Below are 7,221 nucleotides of genomic sequence, written 5' to 3'. Positions count from 1 at the left end.
CCCCCCCCCCCCCCCCAGTCAGAAGCCCCAGGCTGCCCGGTGCTGCTGGAACCGCAGGTAAGGGGAAAGGGCAGGGGAGGACCCTGAGCAGGGAAGGAGCTCAGGGAAAAGTGACCTGGGGAAAAGCTGAGCGCAGGGGGGAAAAGTGGCCTCCCCTGCCCAGTGGCCAGCGCCCAGTGCTGCAGCCGCTCACAGCCCACGAGCTGCCTGTGCCTGCTCCAGACAGCCCCGTGCAGGCTACGAGCAGCTGCAGTATGGGGCACCAGCCACGGGGTGGGTGAGGGGCCGCTCCCCTCCCCCTTCCCCCTGGCGCTCAGCACCACCTTGTAACCCAGCCCCACTGCCAGCCTGGGCCCCACGCTGGCTCTGGGCTCGCCTGTTGGGGCTGCGCATGGTGACAGCAGCTGCAGCCCCCCCCGCTTGCCGCACCGGGCAGTGTTTGCCATTGCCACCTCTGGGCTGCCCAGCATGCAAGCTCCAGGTGGGCAGCAGCAGGGGGTTGAGGCTGTGCTCTGCCCCCTGCCTGTACTGTGGGGTCGGAGGGCACTGGGAGTGAGCAGGTGCGGGAGCCAGCGGAAGCACTGGTGTCAGTGCCGGCAGGGCCCAGAGCATGGTGGCAGGAGTGCAGGGTCCCAGCCGGCAGGGCCTCTATGGAGCCAGGTTAGCTCCCCCCTCTCTCTGCTGGTGCAGCCCAGCCTGGCTTCACAGACCCCTCCCAGCCTGTGCCCCACTTTGGGCCCCATCGGTGCTGGCCCTGGGACATTGGTCCCAAGATATTGGGACATTGGTCCCAAGGTGGTGACCAGTGGGCAGGGCACCTGTTAAGCGGTGGAGCTACCCATGCGGCCCTCAACAGCCTGCCAAAGCTGGGTAAGTGGCCCTCCACCCAAAATAGTTGCCCGCCCCTGAGTTGTGTTCTGTAGGCCAGCTTACGTCTCTTGAGATGTCTCCATTACTTGTTAAGCATCCACCTGAACCAAGTGTTAGGAGCCCAAACCTGCCCTGGGATTTTGTGTGCATGGCCTCCAGTTAGCCTTGTTGCTGAAGGATGGAGAAGAGCTATCCCTTTAGCCAAGAGGGTATAGGCTAAGGTTGCAGAGCTCAGCAACACAGTTCAGCAGCCAGAGGAGCTGTGGGAAGCAGCCTGCTTTGAGGTAAGCAGTGAGGCAGGTGGAGGTGTCTCAGGCTGACCTCCCTAGGAAGCAGTGGCTTAGACTCCTTCGGTGAAATCTGGCCCCATTGAAGTCAAGGAGGGTTTTAAGGCCTGGACTTCACACCCAGTTTTACTCCACTTAACACTCCTCCTCAAATGGTCCTAGTGGCCACAGCATCCTCTTCCCCAGATATTTGTTAGAGATTGTCCCTCAGAGCATCTTGCCTTCTAGTGCCCCTTCTGCATAAATTAGGGGTTTGCCATGCTCCTCACTTGCACAATGATAGTGTGTTTTAAGGAACAAAATCTCTCAGGAAGGCGCTGGCAGGAATTCAGTCCTGGAAAACTAAATCCCTCCCTGCTATCAGACAGGATGGTGAAGCATCTGTCACAACACCCAGTACACTCCCACGGATGCAAAAATACTGTTATTTTTGCACAGCAGTCTGTATTTCCCAAGCAGCCTACACTGAAAAGGAGAAGTCACCAAAAAAAGAAACTGGAGTCAAAGCAGATTCTCCAAGTAGAAGCCTCCAGAGCCAGTGTCACTGCCTCTCTTCACAAAGTAAAGGGTTGGGTTCGGCCTATATTCACCAGGTCCCTGTTAAGTGCCTTCAGATCAAGTGAGCAGCAGAGAAAAAAAGCAAGCCACTAAAGCATGGAGTTTATGATAATTCTACTTAGCTCCTCCTCCTTTTAAGTCAAAACTGCAGTGACATCAGGATATGTTGATACCAGGTCCCTGGCATGTTCTAGGACAGGGGTGGGCAATTATTTCGGGCGGAGGGCTGCTTACTGAGTTTTGGCAAGCCATTGAGGGCCACATGACAGGCAGCCAGGGGCAGATAAATATTAATTTTCTAAATTTTTTAGGGGCCCCATGGGCCGCATCTGGCCCACGGGCCACATTTTGCCCACCCCTGTTCTAGGAGGAGATTTCTGTGCTTGAGAGCAACCAGGGGTAGGGTGACCATACATCCTGATTTGGCTGGGACAGTCCCATTTTTCATAGGCCATCCTGGCGTCCCAGCCAGTTGAGAATTCAGACAAAAGTCCTAGAATCACAGGGGTGCAGGGCACAGTTCAGCAGAGATGCCAGGCAGGTGGGTAGGCAGGCACTGCTGCTGCCACCTGCATGTGTCCAGCCCAGCTCCTGAGCAGCAGCTGGAAGCAAGAGATGGGTTGGGCTGAGCACTGTTCTTCCTGCCTGGGGCAAGGATAGAGCGGGGTAGGGTGGGTGGAAAGCACTGCTGTGAGCACAGGCAGCTCACATGTGTGCACGTGTGCATATGCATGTGCATGCATGTGTGTATGGCACTCTCCGATCACGGTGCCCAGGGCAGACACACACATAGCCCACCACTAAGGCTGGCATTGTGCAGCAGACAAGTTCATCCTGCCAGATTCTTTTCTCAGTGCGGAGAGAGTGTCCTACCAGTTAGAACAGGCTTGTCCAACATACGGCCCGCGGGCCGCCATGCAGCCTGCCAAGGCATTTTCTGTGGCCTGCAGTGCTGCGACGGGAAACGAAAGTAAACACGGTTTACTTTCATTCCCGTCCCTTGTCCCTCCCCTAGCCCCTCAGCAGCTTCCTAATGTCTGCTGAAGGGCTGGGGAAGAGACAAGGTTCCCACACGCACAGCATCAGCTTGACGTTGCCGACGCAGTGCATGTGGGAAGAGGAGTGCAAACCCAGCACCACGTGGGGAAGCCACTGCTTCCTGGCCTGAGCAACTCGCCACTCCCCGCCCACAGGCGAGAGACAGCCCGGCTTGGCCGCCCAGCCCCAGGTCGCTGGTAGAAGCAGAGCAGCATGGGCAGGTGCCTCCTCCCGCCATACTGTCGGCATTGGCCGCGCCGCGCAGGGCAGCGCTGGGCTTGGGCAGAGCCTGAGCTCGCTGCGCCCTGAGGTGCTGCCCGGCCACGGCTCTGGCTCCCTCCAGCTCAGTGTGGCGTGGTGACGCAGACCCATGGAGGCGGCACGGCGGCCAGGCTTGCCCTTGTCATCTGCCTCTGCCGCCTCCTGCCCGGCCAGGGTGTTGCAGGTAGGGCTAGGCCAGGCCAGGGCCAGGGCTAGGGTCGGGGTAGGGGCGGGAAGACAGCGCCTCCCCCAGGGCCGGGCTGGTGACTGTGGGCTCCCGGCACCTGTGTGCATGGGGCGGGTCCCTGTCTTTCACAGGGGAGGGAGACTCAGGACAAGGGTTGTGCCCTGAATTGCTCCACTCTGCCTCAAATAACTGCCCACCCCGGTCTAGATCAGTGATTCTCAACCTTTCTTGTACCAGGACCCATTTGTAAATATAGATGGTCAGTCCCGACCCAGTGTCCCTCACTGCTCCTACCTCCAGACCCCAGTGCCTCAGTGTGTGGGGCATGGGGGAGCCCCAAGTAGCCCCTTGCGGCGGAAACTCTGCCAGCCCACAAGAGAAAAGCCAGTTATACGTTTTTCTCCTTTAAAGGAGAACCCATTTTTAAAGTTTGCTCGTGACCCTTTCATATATTCTTGAGACCTACTTTTGGGTCGTGACCCATGTTTTGAGAAATGCTGGCCTAGATCATGCCTGACCAGTGCTGTCCAACATCTTTTTGAACACCTCCTATGATGGAGAGTCCACAACTTCCCTAGGCAGTCTGTTCCGCTCCCTCACTGTTCTAACCTCTGTGAACAGAGGGCTGGTACTGGAAATACAGCGACGTTTTCAGGCTCTGTTCTGTGCCTTGTCAGTTAACACAGACAAAAAGAAAAGCGGAAGAGGTTTTCTCTTTAATTTCTACCTCCTCCCATTGGCAAGAAACTGTTGGAAATTTCTTCCCAAGGTCTTGTTTGACTGGTGGCAGGATGCCTGCTGCCTCATGGGGTCCAGGTCGGGTACTGTTTTTATTTTGGATTTTAAACCACATTTCCAGATCCATTTCATTGTCACTTCCTGCAACTTCATTGGTGTCAAAGGTCACATGACATCACTTCCTGATGTGATACCACTTCCTGTGATGTCTTTGAATATAGCTCGCCAGCCCACTGGGTGATAAAAAGTTCGTGATCCGGCCCCACGTTCAAAAAGGTTGGACACCCCTGAGTTAGAAAAACACTGAGATGTTAGACAACACTCAAGGGAAGCTGTAGGTACTCAGCAACTCTGATAATCAGACCTGTGATCATTTTTAGACTGATTTTTAGACCACTCTTCTCTCCCAAGCCATTGCTCCTGTTTGGCAGCATAATCTTCCAAGAGTTGTTCTAGCCCTGTAAGTGTTGCAGTGAAACATGAGCTCAGTAAAGCCAGTGATGTTTTCAGCTGCCCACGGTTGGCAAAATTAAGGAGGCAACAGTTTCATTCTCAGCAGCCTGTGGGGTGACTGCACCTGGAATATATCCTGCAATTCTGGGCCCCAGAGTGTAAACAGTACCTCAATATAATAAAAGATAAGGGCAATAATTACAGTACACAGACTGAAGGCTGAGAGAGGAGGAACACTGACAGTCTAGAAAACAAAATTATCCAGAGACCATAGGCGACTGGTGCCACCTTAGTCAGGAGGGGCACGAGCCCCACCCCAGCAACCAGTCAGCGTTGACCTGGGGGGTATTCCCCCTGCCGCCAATCTTGCCAACCGGGGGGGGAGGCATGGCCAAGCTCGCCAACTGGGGGGGGGATCTCCCCGTGGCCAATCCCGCTGACCAGGGGGGTCCCCCTGCAGCAAAACTCAAGGAGGGGCACTGGCGCTCCCGCTTGCCCATCGCCTAAGCGGGGGGCACGGCCGGTCCGGGGTGCACCAGTGCTCTCAGGGGGTGCATGGATGTGAAGCCGGCAGCAGCGTGGAGTCCCAGGGCCCAGGGAGGTTGTCCCGACTGGCCCCCCGCCAGGGACAGCCTTGGCTAGATTCACAGGAGTACTGTCTATAAATACCTTCCTGGTAACTAAATGATGAGAGTGGATTATTGTGTATGTTGTCAGAGCTAGATGAGTGCTTTAGGTTGGAATAAAGAAAAAAAAGGTGAGGCCTGCTGTTCAGGCTGGTTAGATCACAGGGGCCTCAGACCTACAGAGTGATAAAAAGCAGCTACATCCACTCCTAGCTCAGGAGTTGTCTCCAAAATATTACTGCCATCCTATCGTGTGCAGAAAGCAGCAGCACTGCCAGTCGATCAAAAACAGTCAAATGTCTGCCCCAGCATAGCAGCCTGTCAGGGTAGTGTGGTTAACCTATGCCAGTTTATCTCTAAAGGCATGCACAGAAATGATATGCCTAATACTGCCTCTGGCTGTTTGACTTTATCCAGGCATCCATTTATGGGAGGGTTGACTTGGGAGTGGTCTTCAGTGTGGGTCCAAAGCAAGGCTTGAATTCTGGGAGAGGTGGAACAGCTTTAGGTCAGCATGCTACCACTTCAGCCTTGGACTTGATAGCTAGTTATAGCCCCCCCTAAAAAGAAGGATTTCTTTTGCAGTTCCCCTTCCAGACAGGAACCACATTCTTTATGCCACGGGATGACTTAAGCCTGTTTTCTTTGTCTCGTTGCACAAGGGATTCAGCCACTAGATGGTACTCTGAGAACGAGAATAAGAAAAGTCTTTGTCATCTTTCTGGGAGACATACCCCTTACTTAGCTCCTCTTGGCTTTCACCCTCCGCACTTCTGCCTTGCAAAACCCCAGCAACATCCCCCTCTCCATTGCCAGGCTTGTCTGCATCCTTCTGCCAAAACAGCCTCTTTCTTCCAAATGGGACAATGCTTGGTTCATCTAAGAATTCCAGCTGGCAAACAGGCTGATGAGGCCACGTGCCTCCAAGGGTTAGCAGCCAGGAGACGGAGATGGTTGCAGTTGTGCTGTGACCCTGGGTCAGCCTCACAGGGGAAGGCCACTCAAAACAGATCTGTCCAGCCACAGTGGTGCCCCAGCACAGCTCCTCACATGTGAGGGCTCCAAGCTGCAAAAAGGCTGGTGCAGTTTGACAGGAGCCATGTCTGAGCTGAGGCTACAGCAGTGCTGTTGTACAGGACAGTGCTGCCAGGGCAAAGGCCATTCTGACGCCCTAGTCCAGTGGCTCTCAACTGTTTCAGATTCGAGGCCCCCTGGGAAAATGACAACTTTGAGCTTCCACTTGTTTTTCGACTACAGGCAGACAACAGAGCAGTTCTGTTGCAAAGAGTTCAGGCAGCCCACAGCAGGGCTGGCTGATTTTGACACTCTGGGTTCCTGTTGCACACCTCTGGGATCATCTGGTGAATCGTGTTAGCGCGTCCAGCAGTGCCGGTGCGGTGCTCCGCAGCACCTTGACAGGATCTCAGGCCATCCAGGTGCTGCGGAGCCAGCTTGAGACGCACTGCCCTGGGCCCTTCCACCAGCTCCTTCCCCGGGGCTGGATTTTCTCCTTTGTCTGCAGGACACGGAGGGGAGGCGGCTCCTGGATCCTTTGTGAGCATCCGTGTCTGTTAGTGCATGCCCATGTCCATCTGTCTGTCCATTAGTCTGTGGCTTTGTGTCTCTGGGTGCCCGGGGGTGTCTACACTGACTGGGCCACTTTGGTCTGCCTGGCTGGGTCCGTGCCTGTCTGTCTGCTCCAGCCGTGTGATTGTCTGGCTTGCTGTGTGTCTGCCCGTGCGCCTGTCTGTATGTGCGTCTAAACGCCCGTATCTATCTTTTCAGCCGCGTCCGCATGTCTGTCCGTGACGCGCCGGCTCGCGAGGCGCTACTGTGCAACCCGCGCCTGACAGCAGCCCCCGCGCCGACACAGACAGACAGACCGACCGACAGACAGCCGCACGCGCTGCGGCCCCGCCCCGCGTAAGGCGTGGGGGGATGGGGCTCCCGCCGGGGGGCGGGCGGCGCGGGGTGCGCTGGGCGTGGTAGTTCCTGGGCCGGCTGCTGCCGCTGGGGACGGTGTGGGGGGCGAACTACGTGTCCCGGCATGCAGCAGGGCCGGCTGAGGGGCCGGCAACCAATGGGCGCGCGCGGAACGGGCGACCGCGGTATATAAGCCGCCGCCCCACAAGCCGCCGCTTAGATCTACCTGCGCTGGCTGCTGCTGCTTGTCGTCTTGCCGCTCCGCCCCCAGGGGGGGGCG

The 7,221-nt window shown here is 56.4% G+C and overlaps 1 protein-coding gene across 2 annotated transcripts in view; it reads left to right on the top strand.

Annotated features, from left to right (window-relative positions):
• The first annotated feature begins 7,074 nt into the window (after positions 1 to 7,074).
• The window catches only part of TMSB15B (thymosin beta 15B), a 3,084-nt gene continuing 2,937 nt past the window's right edge, over positions 7,075 to 7,221 (top strand). The window contains exon 1 of one of the 2 annotated variants that reach the window (XM_006026527.3): positions 7,075 to 7,206. The gene's annotated coding sequence lies outside the window, so the exon portion shown is untranslated. Of the gene's footprint in view, positions 7,213 to 7,221 lie in introns of both variants that reach the window. The other variant, XM_014521249.2, reaches the window with a different exon arrangement.

The sequence above is a fragment of the Alligator sinensis genome, unplaced genomic scaffold, assembly GCF_000455745.1.
Source record: "Alligator sinensis unplaced genomic scaffold, ASM45574v1 scaffold387_1, whole genome shotgun sequence".
Classification (NCBI taxonomy): domain Eukaryota; kingdom Metazoa; phylum Chordata; order Crocodylia; family Alligatoridae; genus Alligator; species Alligator sinensis.
The sequence above is the reverse complement of the archived record's forward strand: the minus strand, read 5'-3'. Positions and strand labels throughout refer to the sequence as shown.